General features: G+C 38.7%; 57 non-coding genes across 57 annotated transcripts; all 57 read right to left on the bottom strand.

Annotated features, from left to right (window-relative positions):
• Positions 1-86: 86 nt before the first annotated feature.
• On the bottom strand, positions 87-228 carry LOC145221390 (U4 spliceosomal RNA). The gene has a single exon (XR_013858867.1). It is a non-coding gene; the product is annotated as a U4 spliceosomal RNA (small nuclear RNA).
• A 257-nt stretch (positions 229-485) lies between these two features.
• On the bottom strand, positions 486-602 carry LOC145220859 (U5 spliceosomal RNA). Its single transcript, XR_013858371.1, has one exon. It is a non-coding gene; the product is annotated as a U5 spliceosomal RNA (small nuclear RNA).
• A 171-nt stretch (positions 603-773) lies between these two features.
• On the bottom strand, positions 774-915 carry LOC145220755 (U4 spliceosomal RNA). Its single transcript, XR_013858274.1, has one exon. It is a non-coding gene; the product is annotated as a U4 spliceosomal RNA (small nuclear RNA).
• Positions 916-1175: 260 nt separating this feature from the next.
• LOC145220858 (U5 spliceosomal RNA) lies at positions 1176-1292 on the bottom strand. Its single transcript, XR_013858370.1, has one exon. It is a non-coding gene; the product is annotated as a U5 spliceosomal RNA (small nuclear RNA).
• Positions 1293-1467: 175 nt separating this feature from the next.
• On the bottom strand, positions 1468-1609 carry LOC145221568 (U4 spliceosomal RNA). Its single transcript, XR_013859036.1, has one exon. It is a non-coding gene; the product is annotated as a U4 spliceosomal RNA (small nuclear RNA).
• Positions 1610-1863: 254 nt separating this feature from the next.
• Positions 1864-1980, bottom strand: LOC145220857 (U5 spliceosomal RNA). The gene has a single exon (XR_013858369.1). It is a non-coding gene; the product is annotated as a U5 spliceosomal RNA (small nuclear RNA).
• A 175-nt stretch (positions 1981-2155) lies between these two features.
• Positions 2156-2297, bottom strand: LOC145220748 (U4 spliceosomal RNA). Its single transcript, XR_013858268.1, has one exon. It is a non-coding gene; the product is annotated as a U4 spliceosomal RNA (small nuclear RNA).
• Positions 2298-2554: 257 nt separating this feature from the next.
• Positions 2555-2671, bottom strand: LOC145220856 (U5 spliceosomal RNA). Its single transcript, XR_013858368.1, has one exon. It is a non-coding gene; the product is annotated as a U5 spliceosomal RNA (small nuclear RNA).
• Positions 2672-2842: 171 nt separating this feature from the next.
• On the bottom strand, positions 2843-2984 carry LOC145220747 (U4 spliceosomal RNA). Its single transcript, XR_013858267.1, has one exon. It is a non-coding gene; the product is annotated as a U4 spliceosomal RNA (small nuclear RNA).
• A 257-nt stretch (positions 2985-3241) lies between these two features.
• LOC145220854 (U5 spliceosomal RNA) lies at positions 3242-3358 on the bottom strand. Its single transcript, XR_013858366.1, has one exon. It is a non-coding gene; the product is annotated as a U5 spliceosomal RNA (small nuclear RNA).
• A 171-nt stretch (positions 3359-3529) lies between these two features.
• LOC145221827 (U4 spliceosomal RNA) lies at positions 3530-3671 on the bottom strand. Its single transcript, XR_013859283.1, has one exon. It is a non-coding gene; the product is annotated as a U4 spliceosomal RNA (small nuclear RNA).
• Positions 3672-3928: 257 nt separating this feature from the next.
• On the bottom strand, positions 3929-4045 carry LOC145220853 (U5 spliceosomal RNA). Its single transcript, XR_013858365.1, has one exon. It is a non-coding gene; the product is annotated as a U5 spliceosomal RNA (small nuclear RNA).
• A 171-nt stretch (positions 4046-4216) lies between these two features.
• On the bottom strand, positions 4217-4358 carry LOC145221812 (U4 spliceosomal RNA). Its single transcript, XR_013859268.1, has one exon. It is a non-coding gene; the product is annotated as a U4 spliceosomal RNA (small nuclear RNA).
• A 257-nt stretch (positions 4359-4615) lies between these two features.
• Positions 4616-4732, bottom strand: LOC145221352 (U5 spliceosomal RNA). Its single transcript, XR_013858834.1, has one exon. It is a non-coding gene; the product is annotated as a U5 spliceosomal RNA (small nuclear RNA).
• A 171-nt stretch (positions 4733-4903) lies between these two features.
• On the bottom strand, positions 4904-5045 carry LOC145220754 (U4 spliceosomal RNA). The gene has a single exon (XR_013858273.1). It is a non-coding gene; the product is annotated as a U4 spliceosomal RNA (small nuclear RNA).
• Positions 5046-5305: 260 nt separating this feature from the next.
• LOC145220852 (U5 spliceosomal RNA) lies at positions 5306-5422 on the bottom strand. Its single transcript, XR_013858364.1, has one exon. It is a non-coding gene; the product is annotated as a U5 spliceosomal RNA (small nuclear RNA).
• Positions 5423-5597: 175 nt separating this feature from the next.
• Positions 5598-5739, bottom strand: LOC145220753 (U4 spliceosomal RNA). Its single transcript, XR_013858272.1, has one exon. It is a non-coding gene; the product is annotated as a U4 spliceosomal RNA (small nuclear RNA).
• A 257-nt stretch (positions 5740-5996) lies between these two features.
• On the bottom strand, positions 5997-6113 carry LOC145221351 (U5 spliceosomal RNA). Its single transcript, XR_013858833.1, has one exon. It is a non-coding gene; the product is annotated as a U5 spliceosomal RNA (small nuclear RNA).
• A 171-nt stretch (positions 6114-6284) lies between these two features.
• LOC145220752 (U4 spliceosomal RNA) lies at positions 6285-6426 on the bottom strand. Its single transcript, XR_013858271.1, has one exon. It is a non-coding gene; the product is annotated as a U4 spliceosomal RNA (small nuclear RNA).
• A 260-nt stretch (positions 6427-6686) lies between these two features.
• On the bottom strand, positions 6687-6803 carry LOC145220851 (U5 spliceosomal RNA). The gene has a single exon (XR_013858363.1). It is a non-coding gene; the product is annotated as a U5 spliceosomal RNA (small nuclear RNA).
• Positions 6804-6978: 175 nt separating this feature from the next.
• Positions 6979-7120, bottom strand: LOC145221566 (U4 spliceosomal RNA). Its single transcript, XR_013859034.1, has one exon. It is a non-coding gene; the product is annotated as a U4 spliceosomal RNA (small nuclear RNA).
• Positions 7121-7374: 254 nt separating this feature from the next.
• On the bottom strand, positions 7375-7491 carry LOC145220850 (U5 spliceosomal RNA). Its single transcript, XR_013858362.1, has one exon. It is a non-coding gene; the product is annotated as a U5 spliceosomal RNA (small nuclear RNA).
• Positions 7492-7666: 175 nt separating this feature from the next.
• Positions 7667-7808, bottom strand: LOC145220746 (U4 spliceosomal RNA). The gene has a single exon (XR_013858266.1). It is a non-coding gene; the product is annotated as a U4 spliceosomal RNA (small nuclear RNA).
• A 257-nt stretch (positions 7809-8065) lies between these two features.
• On the bottom strand, positions 8066-8182 carry LOC145220849 (U5 spliceosomal RNA). Its single transcript, XR_013858361.1, has one exon. It is a non-coding gene; the product is annotated as a U5 spliceosomal RNA (small nuclear RNA).
• Positions 8183-8353: 171 nt separating this feature from the next.
• On the bottom strand, positions 8354-8495 carry LOC145221822 (U4 spliceosomal RNA). The gene has a single exon (XR_013859278.1). It is a non-coding gene; the product is annotated as a U4 spliceosomal RNA (small nuclear RNA).
• Positions 8496-8752: 257 nt separating this feature from the next.
• On the bottom strand, positions 8753-8869 carry LOC145220848 (U5 spliceosomal RNA). The gene has a single exon (XR_013858360.1). It is a non-coding gene; the product is annotated as a U5 spliceosomal RNA (small nuclear RNA).
• Positions 8870-9044: 175 nt separating this feature from the next.
• Positions 9045-9186, bottom strand: LOC145221565 (U4 spliceosomal RNA). The gene has a single exon (XR_013859033.1). It is a non-coding gene; the product is annotated as a U4 spliceosomal RNA (small nuclear RNA).
• Positions 9187-9440: 254 nt separating this feature from the next.
• LOC145221348 (U5 spliceosomal RNA) lies at positions 9441-9558 on the bottom strand. Its single transcript, XR_013858830.1, has one exon. It is a non-coding gene; the product is annotated as a U5 spliceosomal RNA (small nuclear RNA).
• A 174-nt stretch (positions 9559-9732) lies between these two features.
• On the bottom strand, positions 9733-9874 carry LOC145221564 (U4 spliceosomal RNA). Its single transcript, XR_013859032.1, has one exon. It is a non-coding gene; the product is annotated as a U4 spliceosomal RNA (small nuclear RNA).
• A 254-nt stretch (positions 9875-10128) lies between these two features.
• Positions 10129-10245, bottom strand: LOC145220847 (U5 spliceosomal RNA). Its single transcript, XR_013858359.1, has one exon. It is a non-coding gene; the product is annotated as a U5 spliceosomal RNA (small nuclear RNA).
• A 175-nt stretch (positions 10246-10420) lies between these two features.
• Positions 10421-10562, bottom strand: LOC145221563 (U4 spliceosomal RNA). The gene has a single exon (XR_013859031.1). It is a non-coding gene; the product is annotated as a U4 spliceosomal RNA (small nuclear RNA).
• A 254-nt stretch (positions 10563-10816) lies between these two features.
• On the bottom strand, positions 10817-10933 carry LOC145220846 (U5 spliceosomal RNA). The gene has a single exon (XR_013858358.1). It is a non-coding gene; the product is annotated as a U5 spliceosomal RNA (small nuclear RNA).
• Positions 10934-11108: 175 nt separating this feature from the next.
• Positions 11109-11250, bottom strand: LOC145221562 (U4 spliceosomal RNA). Its single transcript, XR_013859030.1, has one exon. It is a non-coding gene; the product is annotated as a U4 spliceosomal RNA (small nuclear RNA).
• A 254-nt stretch (positions 11251-11504) lies between these two features.
• Positions 11505-11622, bottom strand: LOC145220763 (U5 spliceosomal RNA). Its single transcript, XR_013858280.1, has one exon. It is a non-coding gene; the product is annotated as a U5 spliceosomal RNA (small nuclear RNA).
• Positions 11623-11796: 174 nt separating this feature from the next.
• On the bottom strand, positions 11797-11938 carry LOC145221561 (U4 spliceosomal RNA). The gene has a single exon (XR_013859029.1). It is a non-coding gene; the product is annotated as a U4 spliceosomal RNA (small nuclear RNA).
• Positions 11939-12192: 254 nt separating this feature from the next.
• LOC145220845 (U5 spliceosomal RNA) lies at positions 12193-12309 on the bottom strand. Its single transcript, XR_013858357.1, has one exon. It is a non-coding gene; the product is annotated as a U5 spliceosomal RNA (small nuclear RNA).
• Positions 12310-12484: 175 nt separating this feature from the next.
• LOC145221560 (U4 spliceosomal RNA) lies at positions 12485-12626 on the bottom strand. The gene has a single exon (XR_013859028.1). It is a non-coding gene; the product is annotated as a U4 spliceosomal RNA (small nuclear RNA).
• Positions 12627-12880: 254 nt separating this feature from the next.
• LOC145220843 (U5 spliceosomal RNA) lies at positions 12881-12997 on the bottom strand. Its single transcript, XR_013858355.1, has one exon. It is a non-coding gene; the product is annotated as a U5 spliceosomal RNA (small nuclear RNA).
• A 175-nt stretch (positions 12998-13172) lies between these two features.
• LOC145221559 (U4 spliceosomal RNA) lies at positions 13173-13314 on the bottom strand. Its single transcript, XR_013859027.1, has one exon. It is a non-coding gene; the product is annotated as a U4 spliceosomal RNA (small nuclear RNA).
• A 254-nt stretch (positions 13315-13568) lies between these two features.
• Positions 13569-13685, bottom strand: LOC145220842 (U5 spliceosomal RNA). Its single transcript, XR_013858354.1, has one exon. It is a non-coding gene; the product is annotated as a U5 spliceosomal RNA (small nuclear RNA).
• Positions 13686-13860: 175 nt separating this feature from the next.
• On the bottom strand, positions 13861-14002 carry LOC145221825 (U4 spliceosomal RNA). Its single transcript, XR_013859281.1, has one exon. It is a non-coding gene; the product is annotated as a U4 spliceosomal RNA (small nuclear RNA).
• A 254-nt stretch (positions 14003-14256) lies between these two features.
• On the bottom strand, positions 14257-14373 carry LOC145220841 (U5 spliceosomal RNA). Its single transcript, XR_013858353.1, has one exon. It is a non-coding gene; the product is annotated as a U5 spliceosomal RNA (small nuclear RNA).
• A 175-nt stretch (positions 14374-14548) lies between these two features.
• On the bottom strand, positions 14549-14690 carry LOC145220745 (U4 spliceosomal RNA). Its single transcript, XR_013858265.1, has one exon. It is a non-coding gene; the product is annotated as a U4 spliceosomal RNA (small nuclear RNA).
• Positions 14691-14947: 257 nt separating this feature from the next.
• On the bottom strand, positions 14948-15064 carry LOC145220840 (U5 spliceosomal RNA). Its single transcript, XR_013858352.1, has one exon. It is a non-coding gene; the product is annotated as a U5 spliceosomal RNA (small nuclear RNA).
• A 171-nt stretch (positions 15065-15235) lies between these two features.
• LOC145221821 (U4 spliceosomal RNA) lies at positions 15236-15377 on the bottom strand. Its single transcript, XR_013859277.1, has one exon. It is a non-coding gene; the product is annotated as a U4 spliceosomal RNA (small nuclear RNA).
• A 257-nt stretch (positions 15378-15634) lies between these two features.
• LOC145220839 (U5 spliceosomal RNA) lies at positions 15635-15751 on the bottom strand. Its single transcript, XR_013858351.1, has one exon. It is a non-coding gene; the product is annotated as a U5 spliceosomal RNA (small nuclear RNA).
• A 175-nt stretch (positions 15752-15926) lies between these two features.
• Positions 15927-16068, bottom strand: LOC145221820 (U4 spliceosomal RNA). Its single transcript, XR_013859276.1, has one exon. It is a non-coding gene; the product is annotated as a U4 spliceosomal RNA (small nuclear RNA).
• Positions 16069-16325: 257 nt separating this feature from the next.
• LOC145220838 (U5 spliceosomal RNA) lies at positions 16326-16442 on the bottom strand. Its single transcript, XR_013858350.1, has one exon. It is a non-coding gene; the product is annotated as a U5 spliceosomal RNA (small nuclear RNA).
• Positions 16443-16617: 175 nt separating this feature from the next.
• On the bottom strand, positions 16618-16759 carry LOC145220757 (U4 spliceosomal RNA). Its single transcript, XR_013858276.1, has one exon. It is a non-coding gene; the product is annotated as a U4 spliceosomal RNA (small nuclear RNA).
• A 260-nt stretch (positions 16760-17019) lies between these two features.
• LOC145220837 (U5 spliceosomal RNA) lies at positions 17020-17136 on the bottom strand. The gene has a single exon (XR_013858349.1). It is a non-coding gene; the product is annotated as a U5 spliceosomal RNA (small nuclear RNA).
• A 175-nt stretch (positions 17137-17311) lies between these two features.
• Positions 17312-17453, bottom strand: LOC145221558 (U4 spliceosomal RNA). The gene has a single exon (XR_013859026.1). It is a non-coding gene; the product is annotated as a U4 spliceosomal RNA (small nuclear RNA).
• A 260-nt stretch (positions 17454-17713) lies between these two features.
• LOC145220836 (U5 spliceosomal RNA) lies at positions 17714-17830 on the bottom strand. Its single transcript, XR_013858348.1, has one exon. It is a non-coding gene; the product is annotated as a U5 spliceosomal RNA (small nuclear RNA).
• Positions 17831-18005: 175 nt separating this feature from the next.
• LOC145221557 (U4 spliceosomal RNA) lies at positions 18006-18147 on the bottom strand. The gene has a single exon (XR_013859025.1). It is a non-coding gene; the product is annotated as a U4 spliceosomal RNA (small nuclear RNA).
• A 254-nt stretch (positions 18148-18401) lies between these two features.
• On the bottom strand, positions 18402-18518 carry LOC145220834 (U5 spliceosomal RNA). The gene has a single exon (XR_013858347.1). It is a non-coding gene; the product is annotated as a U5 spliceosomal RNA (small nuclear RNA).
• Positions 18519-18693: 175 nt separating this feature from the next.
• On the bottom strand, positions 18694-18835 carry LOC145221555 (U4 spliceosomal RNA). Its single transcript, XR_013859023.1, has one exon. It is a non-coding gene; the product is annotated as a U4 spliceosomal RNA (small nuclear RNA).
• A 254-nt stretch (positions 18836-19089) lies between these two features.
• LOC145221347 (U5 spliceosomal RNA) lies at positions 19090-19207 on the bottom strand. Its single transcript, XR_013858829.1, has one exon. It is a non-coding gene; the product is annotated as a U5 spliceosomal RNA (small nuclear RNA).
• Positions 19208-19381: 174 nt separating this feature from the next.
• On the bottom strand, positions 19382-19523 carry LOC145221554 (U4 spliceosomal RNA). Its single transcript, XR_013859022.1, has one exon. It is a non-coding gene; the product is annotated as a U4 spliceosomal RNA (small nuclear RNA).
• Positions 19524-19595: the final 72 nt, after the last annotated feature.

Below are 19595 nucleotides of genomic sequence, written 5' to 3'. Positions count from 1 at the left end.
TCCTTTGTACAATATTTATATAATGCCACACGATTTGTCATGTCAACACACGCTTTCTGGAGATTAAATACTAAAAGAAATCAGCGATTGCAAGAATCGTCCATATATTGCCTCTGTTAAAACCGTACAAAGCGGTAACAGGGCGGGGTATTGGGTTTAGTTTTCAACTAGCAATAATCGCGCCTCGGAATATCCTCATCAGCTACGATATCGCCTCTGCGCAAAGTTGCCTTTTGAATCTAGTTCCTTACTCTTGTGCCCGCTTGTAACATTTATGTTTGTTGTAAATCGAGACTACGACTTTCTGTGTCAGTTTGCGATGCCCATGGTATTTAAATGATAACGATCACAAAAAAATAAATAAAAGAGGGCACTGAGTTGTTAAGATATAGCATTTATATGCGGAAAGCGTTTCATTAATTGTCCTATTAACCGCACCAACCATAACTGGCAATGGTCATGCACATCGATTGATTGACGATTTCACCACAAGCAGTTGTTGTGGTTTCAACAAATAGCAAAGACTCTTGAAAATACCCCACTCCACGGAAATCTTTAGTAAAAGGCGAAAGATTTGCTCATGTTGAAGTGAGATCAGAGTTGTAGAACGAATAGGTAGTATTAACGAAAGAAACAGATTCCGACTTTCAGTTTGTGGTGTGTTTGGTTCAAATTTTTTGCAAATTGTCCTTTGTACAATATTTATATAATGCCACACGATTTGTCATGTCAACACACGCTTTCTGGAGATTAAATACTAAAAGAAATCAGCGATTGCAAGAATCGTCCATCTATTGCCTCTGTTAAAACCGTACAAAGCGGTAACAGGGCGGGGTATTGGGTTTAGTTTTCAACTAGCAATAATCGCGCCTCGGAATATCCTCATCAGCTACGATATCGCCTCTGCGCAAACTTGCCTTTTGAATCTAGTTCCTTACTCTTGTGCCCGCTTGTAACATTTATGTTTGTTGTAAATCGAGACTACGACTTTCTGTGTCAGTTTGCGATGCCCATGGTATTTAAATGATTACGATCACAAAACAATTAAGAGGGCACTGAGTTGCTAAGATATAGCATTTATATGCGGAAAGCGTTTCATTAATTGTCCTAACACAGAATAAACTGCACCAACCATAACTGACAATGGTCATGCACATCGATTGATTGACGATTTCACCACAAGCAGTTGTTGTGGTTTCAACAAATAGCAAAGACTCTTGAAAATACCCCACTCCACGGAAATCTTTAGTAAAAGGCGAAAGATTTGCTCATGTTGAAGTGAGATCAGAGTTGTAGAACGAATAGGTAGTATTAACGAAAGAAACAGATTCCGACTTTCAGTTTGTGGTGTGTTTGGTTCAAATTTTTTGCAAATTGTCCTTTGTACAATATTTAAATAATGCCACACGATTTGTCATGTCAACACACGCACGCTTTCTGGAGATTAAATATTAAAAGAAATCAGCGATTGCAAGAATCGTCCATATATTGCCCCTGTTAAAACCGTACAAAGCGGTAACAGGGCGGGGTATTGGGTTTAGTTTTCAACTAGCAATAATCGCGCCTCGGAATATCCTCATCAGCTACGATATCGCCTCTGCGCAAAGTTGCCTTTTGAATCTAGTTCCTTACTCTTGTGCCCGCTTGTAACATTTATGTTTGTTGCAAATCGAGACTACGACTTTCTGTGTCAGTTTGCGATGCCCATGGTATTTAAATGATAACGATCACAAAAAAAATAAAAGAGGGCACTGAGTTGCTAAGATATAGCATTTCTATGCGGAAAGTGTTTCATTAATTGTCCTATTAACCGCACCAACCATAACTGACAATGGTCATGCACATCGATTGATTGACGATTTCACCACAAGCAGTTGTTGTGGTTTCAACAAATAGCAAAGACTCTTGAAAATACCCCACTCCACGGAAATCTTTAGTAAAAGGCGAAAGATTTGCTCATGTTGAAGTGAGATCAGAGTTGTAGAACGAATAGGTAGTATTAACGAAAGAAACAGATTCCGACTTTCAGTTTGTGGTGTGTTTGGTTCAAATTTTTTGCAAATTGTCCTTTGTACAATGTTTAAATAATGCCACACGATTTGTCATGTCAACACACGCACGCTTTCTGGAGATTAAATATTAAAAGAAATCAGCGATTGCAAGAATCGTCCATATATTGCTTCTGTTAAAACCGTACAAAGCGGTAACAGGGCGGGGTATTGGGTTTAGTTTTCAACTAGCAATAATCGCGCCTCGGAATATCCTCATCAGCTACGATATCGCCTCTGCGCAAATTTGCCTTTTGAATCTAGCTCCTTACTCTTGTGCCCGCTTGTAACATTTATGTTTGTTGTAAATCGAGACTACGACTTTCTTTGTCAGTTTGCGATGCCCATGGTATTTAAATGATAACGATCACAAAAAAATAAATAAAAGAGGGCACTGAGTTGTTAAGATATAGCATTTATATGCGGAAAGCGTTTCATTAATTGTCCTATTAACCGCACCAACCATAACTGACAATGGTCATGCACATCGATTGATTGACGATTTCACCACAAGCAGTTGTTGTGGTTTCAACAAATAGCAAAGACTCTTGAAAATACCCCACTCCACGGAAATCTTTAGTAAAAGGCGAAAGATTTGCTCATGTTGAAGTGAGATCAGAGTTGTAGAACGAATAGGTAGTATTAACGAAAGAAACAGATTCCGACTTTCAGTTTGTGGTGTGTTTGGTTCAAATTTTTTGCAAATTGTCCTTTGTACAATATTTATATAATGCCACACGATTTGTCATGTCAACACACGCTTTCTGGAGATTAAATATTAAAAGAAATCAGCGATTGCAAGAATCGTCCATATATTGCTTCTGTTAAAACCGTACAAAGCGGTAACAGGGCGGGGTATTGGGTTTAGTTTTCAACTAGCAATAATCGCGCCTCGGAATATCCTCATCAGCTACGATATCGCCTCTGCGCAAATTTGCCTTTTGAATCTAGCTCCTTACTCTTGTGCCCGCTTGTAACATTTATGTTTGTTGTAAATCGAGACTACGACTTTCTTTGTCAGTTTGCGATGCCCATGGTATTTAAATGATAACGATCACAAAAAAATAAATAAAAGAGGGCACTGAGTTGTTAAGATATAGCATTTATATGCGGAAAGCGTTTCATTAATTGTCCTATTAACCGCACCAACCATAACTGACAATGGTCATGCACATCGATTGATTGACGATTTCACCACAAGCAGTTGTTGTGGTTTCAACAAATAGCAAAGACTCTTGAAAATACCCCACTCCACGGAAATCTTTAGTAAAAGGCGAAAGATTTGCTCATGTTGAAGTGAGATCAGAGTTGTAGAACGAATAGGTAGTATTAACGAAAGAAACAGATTCCGACTTTCAGTTTGTGGTGTGTTTGGTTCAAATTTTTTGCAAATTGTCCTTTGTACAATATTTATATAATGCCACACGATTTGTCATGTCAACACACGCTTTCTGGAGATTAAATATTAAAAGAAATCAGCGATTGCAAGAATCGTCCATATATTGCCCCTGTTAAAACCGTACAAAGCGGTAACAGGGCGGGGTATTGGGTTTAGTTTTCAACTAGCAATAATCGCGCCACGGAATATCCTCATCAGCTACGATATCGCCTCTGCGCAAAGTTGCCTTTTGAATCTAGTTCCTTACTCTTGTGCCCGCTTGTAACATTTATGTTTGTTGTAAATCGAGACTACGACTTTCTGTGTCAGTTTGCGATGCCCATGGTATTTAAATGATAACGATCACAAAAAAATAAATAAAAGAGGGCACTGAGTTGTTAAGATATAGCATTTATATGCGGAAAGCGTTTCATTAATTGTCCTATTAACCGCACCAACCATAACTGGCAATGGTCATGCACATCGATTGATTGACGATTTCACCACAAGCAGTTGTTGTGGTTTCAACAAATAGCAAAGACTCTTGAAAATACCCCACTCCACGGAAATCTTTAGTAAAAGGCGAAAGATTTGCTCATGTTGAAGTGAGATCAGAGTTGTAGAACGAATAGGTAGTATTAACGAAAGAAACAGATTCCGACTTTCAGTTTGTGGTGTGTTTGGTTCAAATTTTTTGCAAATTGTCCTTTGTACAATATTTATATAATGCCACACGATTTGTCATGTCAACACACGCTTTCTGGAGATTAAATACTAAAAGAAATCAGCGATTGCAAGAATCGTCCATCTATTGCCTCTGTTAAAACCGTACAAAGCGGTAACAGGGCGGGGTATTGGGTTTAGTTTTCAACTAGCAATAATCGCGCCTCGGAATATCCTCATCAGCTACGATATCGCCTCTGCGCAAAGTTGCCTTTTGAATCTAGTTCCTTACTCTTGTGCCCGCTTGTAACATTTATGTTTGTTGTAAATCGAGACTACGACTTTCTGTGTCAGTTTGCGATGCCCATGGTATTTAAATGATAACGATCACAAAAAAATAAATAAAAGAGGGCACTGAGTTGTTAAGATATAGCATTTATATGCGGAAAGCGTTTCATTAATTGTCCGATTAACCGCACCAACCATAACTGGCAATGGTCATGCACATCGATTGATTGACGATTTCACCACAAGCAGTTGTTGTGGTTTCAACAAATAGCAAAGACTCTTGAAAATACCCCACTCCACGGAAATCTTTAGTAAAAGGCGAAAGATTTGCTCATGTTGAAGTGAGATCACAGTTGTAGAACGAATAGGTAGTATTAACGAAAGAAACAGATTCCGACTTTCAGTTTGTGGTGTGTTTGGTTCAAATTTTTTGCAAATTGTCCTTTGTACAATATTTATATAATGCCACACGATTTGTCATGTCAACACACGCTTTCTGGAGATTAAATACTAAAAGAAATCAGCGATTGCAAGAATCGTCCATCTATTGCCTCTGTTAAAACCGTACAAAGCGGTAACAGGGCGGGGTATTGGGTTTAGTTTTCAACTAGCAATAATCGCGCCTCGGAATATCCTCATCAGCTACGATATCGCCTCTGCGCAAACTTGCCTTTTGAATCTAGTTCCTTACTCTTGTGCCCGCTTGTAACATTTATGTTTGTTGTAAATCGAGACTACGACTTTCTGTGTCAGTTTGCGATGCCCATGGTATTTAAATGATTACGATCACAAAACAATTAAGAGGGCACTGAGTTGCTAAGATATAGCATTTATATGCGGAAAGCGTTTCATTAATTGTCCTAACACAGAATAAACTGCACCAACCATAACTGACAATGGTCATGCACATCGATTGATTGACGATTTCACCACAAGCAGTTGTTGTGGTTTCAACAAATAGCAAAGACTCTTGAAAATACCCCACTCCACGGAAATCTTTAGTAAAAGGCGAAAGATTTGCTCATGTTGAAGTGAGATCAGAGTTGTAGAACGAATAGGTAGTATTAACGAAAGAAACAGATTCCGACTTTCAGTTTGTGGTGTGTTTGGTTCAAATTTTTTGCAAATTGTCCTTTGTACAATATTTAAATAATGCCACACGATTTGTCATGTCAACACACGCACGCTTTCTGGAGATTAAATATTAAAAGAAATCAGCGATTGCAAGAATCGTCCATCTATTGCCTCTGTTAAAACCGTACAAAGCGGTAACAGGGCGGGGTATTGGGTTTAGTTTTCAACTAGCAATAATCGCGCCTCGGAATATCCTCATCAGCTACGATATCGCCTCTGCGCAAACTTGCCTTTTGAATCTAGTTCCTTACTCTTGTGCCCGCTTGTAACATTTATGTTTGTTGTAAATCGAGACTACGACTTTCTGTGTCAGTTTGCGATGCCCATGGTATTTAAATGATAACGATCACAAAAAAATAAATAAAAGAGGGCACTGAGTTGTTAAGATATAGCATTTATATGCGGAAAGCGTTTCATTAATTGTCCTATTAACCGCACCAACCATAACTGGCAATGGTCATGCACATCGATTGATTGACGATTTCACCACAAGCAGTTGTTGTGGTTTCAACAAATAGCAAAGACTCTTGAAAATACCCCACTCCACGGAAATCTTTAGTAAAAGGCGAAAGATTTGCTCATGTTGAAGTGAGATCACAGTTGTAGAACGAATAGGTAGTATTAACGAAAGAAACAGATTCCGACTTTCAGTTTGTGGTGTGTTTGGTTCAAATTTTTTGCAAATTGTCCTTTGTACAATATTTATATGATGCCACACGATTTGTCATGTCAACACACGCTTTCTGGAGATTAAATACTAAAAGAAATCAGCGATTGCAAGAATCGTCCATCTATTGCCTCTGTTAAAACCGTACAAAGCGGTAACAGGGCGGGGTATTGGGTTTAGTTTTCAACTAGCAATAATCGCGCCTCGGAATATCCTCATCAGCTACGATATCGCCTCTGCGCAAACTTGCCTTTTGAATCTAGTTCCTTACTCTTGTGCCCGCTTGTAACATTTATGTTTGTTGTAAATCGAGACTACGACTTTCTGTGTCAGTTTGCGATGCCCATGGTATTTAAATGATTACGATCACAAAACAATTAAGAGGGCACTGAGTTGCTAAGATATAGCATTTATATGCGGAAAGCGTTTCATTAATTGTCCTAACACAGAATAAACTGCACCAACCATAACTGACAATGGTCATGCACATCGATTGATTGACGATTTCACCACAAGCAGTTGTTGTGGTTTCAACAAATAGCAAAGACTCTTGAAAATACCCCACTCCACGGAAATCTTTAGTAAAAGGCGAAAGATTTGCTCATGTTGAAGTGAGATCAGAGTTGTAGAACGAATAGGTAGTATTAACGAAAGAAACAGATTCCGACTTTCAGTTTGTGGTGTGTTTGGTTCAAATTTTTTGCAAATTGTCCTTTGTACAATATTTAAATAATGCCACACGATTTGTCATGTCAACACACGCACGCTTTCTGGAGATTAAATATTAAAAGAAATCAGCGATTGCAAGAATCGTCCATATATTGCCCCTGTTAAAACCGTACAAAGCGGTAACAGGGCGGGGTATTGGGTTTAGTTTTCAACTAGCAATAATCGCGCCTCGGAATATCCTCATCAGCTACGATATCGCCTCTGCGCAAAGTTGCCTTTTGAATCTAGTTCCTTACTCTTGTGCACGCTTGTAACATTTATGTTTGTTGCAAATCGAGACTACGACTTTCTGTGTCAGTTTGCGATGCCCATGGTATTTAAATGATAACGATCACAAAAAAAATAAAAGAGGGCACTGAGTTGCTAAGATATAGCATTTCTATGCGGAAAGTGTTTCATTAATTGTCCTATTAACCGCACCAACCATAACTGACAATGGTCATGCACATCGATTGATTGACGATTTCACCACAAGCAGTTGTTGTGGTTTCAACAAATAGCAAAGACTCTTGAAAATACCCCACTCCACGGAAATCTTTAGTAAAAGGCGAAAGATTTGCTCATGTTGAAGTGAGATCAGAGTTGTAGAACGAATAGGTAGTATTAACGAAAGAAACAGATTCCGACTTTCAGTTTGTGGTGTGTTTGGTTCAAATTTTTTGCAAATTGTCCTTTGTACAATGTTTAAATAATGCCACACGATTTGTCATGTCAACACACGCACGCTTTCTGGAGATTAAATATTAAAAGAAATCAGCGATTGCAAGAATCGTCCATATATTGCTTCTGTTAAAACCGTACAAAGCGGTAACAGGGCGGGGTATTGGGTTTAGTTTTCAACTAGCAATAATCGCGCCTCGGAATATCCTCATCAGCTACGATATCGCCTCTGCGCAAATTTGCCTTTTGAATCTAGCTCCTTACTCTTGTGCCCGCTTGTAACATTTATGTTTGTTGTAAATCGAGACTACGACTTTCTTTGTCAGTTTGCGATGCCCATGGTATTTAAATGATAACGATCACAAAAAAATAAATAAAAGAGGGCACTGAGTTGTTAAGATATAGCATTTATATGCGGAAAGCGTTTCATTAATTGTCCTATTAACCGCACCAACCATAACTGACAATGGTCATGCACATCGATTGATTGACGATTTCACCACAAGCAGTTGTTGTGGTTTCAACAAATAGCAAAGACTCTTGAAAATACCCCACTCCACGGAAATCTTTAGTAAAAGGCGAAAGATTTGCTCATGTTGAAGTGAGATCAGAGTTGTAGAACGAATAGGTAGTATTAACGAAAGAAACAGATTCCGACTTTCAGTTTGTGGTGTGTTTGGTTCAAATTTTTTGCAAATTGTCCTTTGTACAATATTTATATAATGCCACACGATTTGTCATGTCAACACACGATTTCTGGAGATTAAATATTAAAAGAAATCAGCGATTGCAAGAATCGTCCATATATTGCCTCTGTTAAAACCGTACAAAGCGGTAACAGGGCGGGGTATTGGGTTTAGTTTTCAACTAGCAATAATCGCGCCACGGAATATCCTCATCAGCTACGATATCGCCTCTGCGCAAAGTTGCCTTTTGAATCTAGTTCCTTACTCTTGTGCCCGCTTGTAACATTTATGTTTGTTGTAAATCGAGACTACGACTTTCTGTGTCAGTTTGCGATGCCCATGGTATTTAAATGATAACGATCACAAAAAAATAAATAAAAGAGGGCACTGAGTTGTTAAGATATAGCATTTATATGCGGAAAGCGTTTCATTAATTGTCCTATTAACCGCACCAACCATAACTGACAATGGTCATGCACATCGATTGATTGACGATTTCACCACAAGCAGTTGTTGTGGTTTCAACAAATAGCAAAGACTCTTGAAAATACCCCACTCCACGGAAATCTTTAGTAAAAGGCGAAAGATTTGCTCATGTTGAAGTGAGATCAGAGTTGTAGAACGAATAGGTAGTATTAACGAAAGAAACAGATTCCGACTTTCAGTTTGTGGTGTGTTTGGTTCAAATTTTGTGCAAATTGTCCTTTGTACAATATTTAAATAATGCCACACGATTTGTCATGTCAACACACGCACGCTTTCTGGAGATTAAATATTAAAAGAAATCAGCGATTGCAAGAATCGTCCATATATTGCCCCTGTTAAAACCGTACAAAGCGGTAACAGGGCGGGGTATTGGGTTTAGTTTTCAACTAGCAATAATCGCGCCTCGGAATATCCTCATCAGCTACGATATCGCCTCTGCGCAAAGTTGCCTTTTGAATCTAGTTCCTTACTCTTGTGCCCGCTTGTAACATTTATGTTTGTTGTAAATCGAGACTACACCTTTCTGTGTCAGTTTGCGATGCCCATGGTATTTAAATGATAACGATCACAAAAAAAATAAAAGAGGGCACTGAGTTGCTAAGATATAGCATTTCTATGCAGAAAGTGTTTCATTAATTGTCCTATTAACCGCACCAACCATAACTGACAATGGTCATGCACATCGATTGATTGACGATTTCACCACAAGCAGTTGTTGTGGTTTCAACAAATAGCAAAGACTCCTGAAAATACCCCACTCCACGGAAATCTTTAGTAAAAGGCGAAAGATTTGCTCATGTTGAAGTGAGATCAGAGTTGAAGAACGAATAGGTAGTACTAACGAAAGAAACAGATTCCGACTTTCAATTTGTGGTGTGTTTGGTTCAATTTTTTTGCAAATTGTCCTTTGTACAATATTTAAATAATGCCACACGATTTGTCATGTCAACACACGCACGCTTTCTGGAGATTAAATATTAAAAGAAATCAGCGATTGCAAGAATCGTCCATATATTGCCCCTGTTAAAACCGTACAAAGCGGTAACAGGGCGGGGTATTGGGTTTAGTTTTCAACTAGCAATAATCGCGCCTCGGAATATCCTCATCAGCTACGATATCGCCTCTGCGCAAAGTTGCCTTTTGAATCTAGTTCCTTACTCTTGTGCCCGCTTGTAACGTTTATGTTTGTTGCAAATCGAGACTACGACTTTCTGTGTCAGTTTACGATGCCCATGGTATTTAAATGATAACGATCACAAAAAAAATAAAAGAGGGCACTGAGTTGCTAAGATATAGCATTTCTATGCGGAAAATGTTTCATTAATTGTCTTATTAACCGCACCAACCATAACTGACAATGGTCATGCACATCGATTGATTGACGATTTCACCACAAGCAGTTGTTGTGGTTTCAACAAATAGCAAAGACTCTTGAAAATACCCCACTCCACGGAAATCTTTAGTAAAAGGCGAAAGATTTGCTCATGTTGAAGTGAGATCAGAGTTGTAGAACGAATAGGTAGTATTAACGAAAGAAACAGATTCCGACTTTCAGTTTGTGGTGTGTTTGGTTCAAATTTTTTGCAAATTGTCCTTTGTACAATATTTAAATAATGCCACACGATTTGTCATGTCAACACACGCACGCTTTCTGGAGATTAAATATTGAAAGAAATCAGCGATTGCAAGAATCGTCCATATATTGCCCCTGTTAAAACCGTACAAAGCGGTAACAGGGCGGGGTATTGGGTTTAGTTTTCAACTAGCAATAATCGCGCCTCGGAATATCCTCATCAGCTACGATATCGCCTCTGCGCAAAGTTGCCTTTTGAATCTAGTTCCTTACTCTTGTGCCCGCTTGTAACATTTATGTTTGTTGCAAATCGAGACTACACCTTTCTGTGTCAGTTTGCGATGCCCATGGTATTTAAATGATAACGATCACAAAAAAAATAAAAGAGGGCACTGAGTTGCTAAGATATAGCATTTCTATGCAGAAAGTGTTTCATTAATTGTCCTATTAACCGCACCAACCATAACTGACAATGGTCATGCACATCGATTGATTGACGATTTCACCACAAGCAGTTGTTGTGGTTTCAACAAATAGCAAAGACTCTTGAAAATACCCCACTCCACGGAAATCTTTAGTAAAAGGCGAAAGATTTGCTCATGTTGAAGTGAGATCAGAGTTGTAGAACGAATAGGTAGTACTAACGAAAGAAACAGATTCCGACTTTCAATTTGTGGTGTGTTTGGTTCAATTTTTTTGCAAATTGTCCTTTGTACAATATTTAAATAATGCCACACGATTTGTCATGTCAACACACGCACGCTTTCTGGAGATTAAATATTAAAAGAAATCAGCGATTGCAAGAATCGTCCATATATTGCCCCTGTTAAAACCGTACAAAGCGGTAACAGGGCGGGGTATTGGGTTTAGTTTTCAACTAGCAATAATCGCGCCTCGGAATATCCTCATCAGCTACGATATCGCCTCTGCGCAAAGTTGCCTTTTGAATCTAGTTCCTTACTCTTGTGCCCGCTTGTAACGTTTATGTTTGTTGCAAATCGAGACTACGACTTTCTGTGTCAGTTTACGATGCCCATGGTATTTAAATGATAACGATCACAAAAAAAATAAAAGAGGGCACTGAGTTGCTAAGATATAGCATTTCTATGCGGAAAGTGTTTCATTAATTGTCCTATTAACCGCACCAACCATAACTGACAATGGTCATGCACATCGATTGATTGACGATTTCACCACAAGTAGTTGTTGTGGTTTCAACAAATAGCAAAGACTCCTGAAAATACCCCACTCCACGGAAATCTTTAGTAAAAGGCGAAAGATTTGCTCATGTTGAAGTGAGATCAGAGTTGAAGAACGAATAGGTAGTACTAACGAAAGAAACAGATTCCGACTTTCAATTTGTGGTGTGTTTGGTTCAATTTTTTTGCAAATTGTCCTTTGTACAATATTTAAATAATGCCACACGATTTGTCATGTCAACACACGCACGCTTTCTGGAGATTAAATATTAAAAGAAATCAGCGATTGCAAGAATCGTCCATATATTGCCCCTGTTAAAACCGTACAAAGCGGTAACAGGGCGGGGTATTGGGTTTAGTTTTCAACTAGCAATAATCGCGCCTCGGAATATCCTCATCAGCTACGATATCGCCTCTGCGCAAAGTTGCCTTTTGAATCTAGTTCCTTACTCTTGTGCCCGCTTGTAACGTTTATGTTTGTTGCAAATCGAGACTACGACTTTCTGTGTCAGTTTACGATGCCCATGGTATTTAAATGATAACGATCACAAAAAAAATAAAAGAGGGCACTGAGTTGCTAAGATATAGCATTTCTATGCGGAAAATGTTTCATTAATTGTCTTATTAACCGCACCAACCATAACTGACAATGGTCATGCACATCGATTGATTGACGATTTCACCACAAGCAGTTGTTGTGGTTTCAACAAATAGCAAAGACTCTTGAAAATACCCCACTCCACGGAAATCTTTAGTAAAAGGCGAAAGATTTGCTCATGTTGAAGTGAGATCAGAGTTGTAGAACGAATAGGTAGTATTAACGAAAGAAACAGATTCCGACTTTCAGTTTGTGGTGTGTTTGGTTCAAATTTTTTGCAAATTGTCCTTTGTACAATATTTAAATAATGCCACACGATTTGTCATGTCAACACACGCACGCTTTCTGGAGATTAAATATTGAAAGAAATCAGCGATTGCAAGAATCGTCCATATATTGCCCCTGTTAAAACCGTACAAAGCGGTAACAGGGCGGGGTATTGGGTTTAGTTTTCAACTAGCAATAATCGCGCCTCGGAATATCCTCATCAGCTACGATATCGCCTCTGCGCAAAGTTGCCTTTTGAATCTAGTTCCTTACTCTTGTGCCCGCTTGTAACATTTATGTTTGTTGCAAATCGAGACTACGACTTTCTGTGTCAGTTTGCGATGCCCATGGTATTTAAATGATAACGATCACAAAAAAAATAAAAGAGGGCACTGAGCTGCTAAGATATAGCATTTCTATGCGGAAAGTGTTTCATTAATTGTCCTATTAACCGCACCAACCATAACTGACAATGGTCATGCACATCGATTGATTGACGATTTCACCACAAGCAGTTGTTGTGGTTTCAACAAATAGCAAAGACTCTTGAAAATACCCCACTCCACGGAAATCTTTAGTAAAAGGCGAAAGATTTGCTCATGTTGAAGTGAGATCAGAGTTGTAGAACGAATAGGTAGTATTAACGAAAGAAACAGATTCCGACTTTCAGTTTGTGGTGTGTTTGGTTCAAATTTTTTGCAAATTGTCCTTTGTACAATATTTAAATAATGCCACACGATTTGTCATGTCAACACACGCACGCTTTCTGGAGATTAAATATTAAAAGAAATAAGCGATTGCAAGAATCGTCCATATATTGCCCCTGTTAAAACCGTACAAAGCGGTAACAGGGCGGGGTATTGGGTTTAGTTTTCAACTAGCAATAATCGCGCCTCGGAATATCCTCATCAGCTACGATATCGCCTCTGCGCAAAGTTGCCTTTTGAATCTAGTTCCTTACTCTTGTGCCCGCTTGTAACATTTATGTTTGTTGCAAATCGAGACTACGAATTTCTGTGTCAGTTTGCGATGCCCATGGTATTTAAATGATAACGATCACAAAAAAAATAAAAGAGGGCACTGAGTTGCTAAGATATAGCATTTCTATGCGGAAAGTGTTTCATTAATTGTCCTATTAACCGCACCAACCATAACTGACAATGGTCATGCACATCGATTGATTGACGATTTCACCACAAGCAGTTGTTGTGGTTTCAACAAATAGCAAAGACTCTTGAAAATACCCCACTCCACGGAAATCTTTAGTAAAAGGCGAAAGATTTGCTCATGTTGAAGTGAGATCAGAGTTGTAGAACGAATAGGTAGTATTAACGAAAGAAACAGATTCCGACTTTCAGTTTGTGGTGTGTTTGGTTCAAATTTTTTGCAAATTGTCCTTTGTACAATATTTAAATAATGCCACACGATTTGTCATGTCAACACACGCACGCTTTCTGGAGATTAAATATTAAAAGAAATCAGCGATTGCAAGAATCGTCCATCTATTGCCCCTGTTAAAACCGTACAAAGCGGTAACAGGGCGGGGTATTGGGTTTAGTTTTCAACTAGCAATAATCGCGCCTCGGAATATCCTCATCAGCTACGATATCGCCTCTGCGCAAAGTTGCCTTTTGAATCTAGTTCCTTACTCTTGTGCCCGCTTGTAACATTTATGTTTGTTGCAAATCGAGACTACGACTTTCTGTGTCAGTTTGCGATGCCCATGGTATTTAAATGATAACGATCACAAAAAAAATAAAAGAGGGCACTGAGTTGCTAAGATATAGCATTTCTATGCGGAAAGTGTTTCATTAATTGTCCTATTAACCGCACCAACCATAACTGACAATGGTCATGCACATCGATTGATTGACGATTTCACCACAAGCAGTTGTTGTGGTTTCAACAAATAGCAAAGACTCTTGAAAATACCCCACTCCACGGAAATCTTTAGTAAAAGGCGAAAGATTTGCTCATGTTGAAGTGAGATCAGAGTTGTAGAACGAATAGGTAGTATTAACGAAAGAAACAGATTCCGACTTTCAGTTTGTGGTGTGTTTGGTTCAAATTTTTTGCAAATTGTCCTTTGTACAATGTTTAAATAATGCCACACGATTTGTCATGTCAACACACGCACGCTTTCTGGAGATTAAATATTAAAAGAAATCAGCGATTGCAAGAATCGTCCATATATTGCTTCTGTTAAAACCGTACAAAGCGGTAACAGGGCGGGGTATTGGGTTTAGTTTTCAACTAGCAATAATCGCGCCTCGGAATATCCTCATCAGCTACGATATCGCCTCTGCGCAAATTTGCCTTTTGAATCTAGCTCCTTACTCTTGTGCCCGCTTGTAACATTTATGTTTGTTGTAAATCGAGACTACGACTTTCTTTGTCAGTTTGCGATGCCCATGGTATTTAAATGATAACGATCACAAAAAAATAAATAAAAGAGGGCACTGAGTTGTTAAGATATAGCATTTATATGCGGAAAGCGTTTCATTAATTGTCCTATTAACCGCACCAACCATAACTGACAATGGTCATGCACATCGATTGATTGACGATTTCACCACAAGCAGTTGTTGTGGTTTCAACAAATAGCAAAGACTCTTGAAAATACCCCACTCCACGGAAATCTTTAGTAAAAGGCGAAAGATTTGCTCATGTTGAAGTGAGATCAGAGTTGTAGAACGAATAGGTAGTATTAACGAAAGAAACAGATTCCGACTTTCAGTTTGTGGTGTGTTTGGTTCAAATTTTTTGCAAATTGTCCTTTGTACAATATTTATATAATGCCACACGATTTGTCATGTCAACACACGCTTTCTGGAGATTAAATATTAAAAGAAATCAGCGATTGCAAGAATCGTCCATATATTGCCTCTGTTAAAACCGTACAAAGCGGTAACAGGGCGGGGTATTGGGTTTAGTTTTCAACTAGCAATAATCGCGCCACGGAATATCCTCATCAGCTACGATATCGCCTCTGCGCAAAGTTGCCTTTTGAATCTAGTTCCTTACTCTTGTGCCCGCTTGTAACATTTATGTTTGTTGTAAATCGAGACTACGACTTTCTGTGTCAGTTTGCGATGCCCATGGTATTTAAATGATAACGATCACAAAAAAATAAATAAAAGAGGGCACTGAGTTGTTAAGATATAGCATTTATATGCGGAAAGCGTTTCATTAATTGTCCTATTAACCGCACCAACCATAACTGACAATGGTCATGCACATCGATTGATTGACGATTTCACCACAAGCAGTTGTTGTGGTTTCAACAAATAGCAAAGACTCTTGAAAATACCCCACTCCACGGAAATCTTTAGTAAAAGGCGAAAGATTTGCTCATGTTGAAGTGAGATCAGAGTTGTAGAACGAATAGGTAGTATTAACGAAAGAAACAGATTCCGACTTTCAGTTTGTGGTGTGTTTGGTTCAAATTTTTTGCAAATTGTCCTTTGTACAATATTTATATAATGCCACACGATTTGTCATGTCAACACACGCACGCTTTCTGGAGATTAAATATTAAAAGAAATCAGCGATTGCAAGAATCGTCCATATATTGCCTCTGTTAAAACCGTACAAAGCGGTAACAGGGCGGGGTATTGGGTTTAGTTTTCAACTAGCAATAATCGCGCCACGGAATATCCTCATCAGCTACGATATCGCCTCTGCGCAAAGTTGCCTTTTGAATCTAGTTCCTTACTCTTGTGCCCGCTTGTAACATTTATGTTTGTTGTAAATCGAGACTACGACTTTCTGTGTCAGTTTGCGATGCCCATGGTATTTAAATGATAACGATCACAAAAAAATAAATAAAAGAGGGCACTGAGTTGTTAAGATATAGCATTTATATGCGGAAAGCGTTTCATTAATTGTCCTATTAACCGCACCAACCATAACTGGCAATGGTCATGCACATCGATTGATTGACGATTTCACCACAAGCAGTTGTTGTGGTTTCAACAAATAGCAAAGACTCTTGAAAATACCCCACTCCACGGAAATCTTTAGTAAAAGGCGAAAGATTTGCTCATGTTGAAGTGAGATCAGAGTTGTAGAACGAATAGGTAGTATTAACGAAAGAAACAGATTCCGACTTTCAGTTTGTGGTGTGTTTGGTTCAAATTTTTTGCAAATTGTCCTTTGTACAATGTTTAAATAATGCCACACGATTTGTCATGTCAACACACGCACGCTTTCTGGAGATTAAATATTAAAAGAAATCAGCGATTGCAAGAATCGTCCATATATTGCTTCTGTTAAAACCGTACAAAGCGGTAACAGGGCGGGGTATTGGGTTTAGTTTTCAACTAGCAATAATCGCGCCTCGGAATATCCTCATCAGCTACGATATCGCCTCTGCGCAAACTTGCCTTTTGAATCTAGTTCCTTACTCTTGTGCCCGCTTGTAACATTTATGTTTGTTGAAAATCGAGACTACGACTTTCTGTGTCAGTTTGCGATGCCCATGGTATTTAAATGATTACGATCACAAAACAATTAAGAGGGCACTGAGTTGCTAAGATATAGCATTTGTATGCGGAAAGCGTTTCATTAATTGTCCTAACACAGAATAAACTGCACCAACCATAACTGACAATGGTCATGCACATCGATTGATTGACGATTTCACCACAAGCAGTTGTTGTGGTTTCAACAAATAGCAAAGACTCTTGAAAATACCCCACTCCACGGAAATCTTTAGTAAAAGGCGAAAGATTTGCTCATGTTGAAGTGAGATCAGAGTTGTAGAACGAATAGGTAGTATTAACGAAAGAAACAGATTCCGACTTTCAGTTTGTGGTGTGTTTGGTTCAAATTTTTTGCAAATTGTCCTTTGTACAATATTTAAATAATGCCACACGATTTGTCATGTCAACACACGCACGCTTTCTGGAGATTAAATATTAAAAGAAATCAGCGATTGCAAGAATCGTCCATATATTGCCCCTGTTAAAACCGTACAAAGCGGTAACAGGGCGGGGTATTGGGTTTAGTTTTCAACTAGCAATAATCGCGCCTCGGAATATCCTCATCAGCTACGATATCGCCTCTGCGCAAAGTTGCCTTTTGAATCTAGTTCCTTACTCTTGTGCCCGCTTGTAACATTTATGTTTGTTGAAAATCGAGACTACGACTTTCTGTGTCAGTTTGCGATGCCCATGGTATTTAAATGATTACGATCACAAAACAATTAAGAGGGCACTGAGTTGCTAAGATATAGCATTTGTATGCGGAAAGCGTTTCATTAATTGTCCTAACACAGAATAAACTGCACCAACCATAACTGACAATGGTCATGCACATCGATTGATTGACGATTTCACCACAAGCAGTTGTTGTGGTTTCAACAAATAGCAAAGACTCTTGAAAATACCCCACTCCACGGAAATCTTTAGTAAAAGGCGAAAGATTTGCTCATGTTGAAGTGAGATCAGAGTTGTAGAACGAATAGGTAGTATTAACGAAAGAAACAGATTCCGACTTTCAGTTTGTGGTGTGTTTGGTTCAAATTTTTTGCAAATTGTCCTTTGTACAATATTTAAATAATGCCACACGATTTGTCATGTCAACACACGCACGCTTTCTGGAGATTAAATATTAAAAGAAATCAGCGATTGCAAGAATCGTCCATATATTGCCCCTGTTAAAACCGTACAAAGCGGTAACAGGGCGGGGTATTGGGTTTAGTTTTCAACTAGCAATAATCGCGCCTCGGAATATCCTCATCAGCTACGATATCGCCTCTGCGCAAAGTTGCCTTTTGAATCTAGTTCCTTACTCTTGTGCCCGCTTGTAACATTTATGTTTGTTGTAAATCGAGACTACACCTTTCTGTGTCAGTTTGCGATGCCCATGGTATTTAAATGATAACGATCACAAAAAAAATAAAAGAGGGCACTGAGTTGCTAAGATATAGCATTTCTATGCAGAAAGTGTTTCATTAATTGTCCTATTAACCGCACCAACCATAACTGACAATGGTCATGCACATCGATTGATTGACGATTTCACCACAAGCAGTTGTTGTGGTTTCAACAAATAGCAAAGACTCTTGAAAATACCCCACTCCACGGAAATCTTTAGTAAAAGGCGAAAGATTTGCTCATGTTGAAGTGAGATCAGAGTTGTAGAACGAATAGGTAGTACTAACGAAAGAAACAGATTCCGACTTTCAATTTGTGGTGTGTTTGGTTCAATTTTTTTGCAAATTGTCCTTTGTACAATATTTAAATAATGCCACACGATTTGTCATGTCAACACACGCACGCTTTCTGGAGATTAAATATTAAAAGAAATCAGCGATTGCAAGAATCGTCCATATATTGCCCCTGTTAAAACCGTACAAAGCGGTAACAGGGCGGGGTATTGGGTTTAGTTTTCAACTAGCAATAATCGCGCCTCGGAATATCCTCATCAGCTACGATATCGCCTCTGCGCAAAGTTGCCTTTTGAATCTAGTTCCTTACTCTTGTGCCCGCTTGTAACGTTTATGTTTGTTGCAAATCGAGACTACGACTTTCTGTGTCAGTTTACGATGCCCATGGTATTTAAATGATAACGATCACAAAAAAAATAAAAGAGGGCACTGAGTTGCTAAGATATAGCATTTCTATGCGGAAAGTGTTTCATTAATTGTCCTATTAACCGCACCAACCATAACTGACAATGGTCATGCACATCGATTGATCGACGATTTCACCACAAGCAGTTGTTGTGGTTTCAACAAATAGCAAAGACTCCTGAAAATACCCCACTCCACGGAAATCTTTAGTAAAAGGCGAAAGATTTGCTCATGTTGAAGTGAGATCAGAGTTGTAGAACGAATAGGTAGTATTAACGAAAGAAACAGATTCCGACTTTCAGTTTGTGGTGTGTTTGGTTCAAATTTTGTGCAAATTGTCCTTTGTACAATATTTAAATAATGCCACACGATTTGTCATGTCAACACACGCACGCTTTCTGGAGATTAAATATTAAAAGAAATCAGCGATTGCAAGAATCGTCCATATATTGCCCCTGTTAAAACCGTACAAAGCGGTAACAGGGCGGGGTATTGGGTTTAGTTTTCAACTAGCAATAATCGCGCCTCGGAATATCCTCATCAGCTACGATATCGCCTCTGCGCAAAGTTGCCTTTTGAATCTAGTTCCTTACTCTTGTGCCCGCTTGTAACATTTATGTTTGTTGTAAATCGAGACTACAC

The sequence above is a fragment of the Phallusia mammillata genome, chromosome 3 (assembly GCF_965637545.1).
Source record: "Phallusia mammillata chromosome 3, kaPhaMamm4.hap1.1, whole genome shotgun sequence".
NCBI classification, from domain to species: Eukaryota; Metazoa; Chordata; class Ascidiacea; order Phlebobranchia; family Ascidiidae; genus Phallusia; species Phallusia mammillata.
Note: the sequence above shows the minus strand (reverse complement) of the source record. Positions and strands in the feature narration are given on the sequence as shown.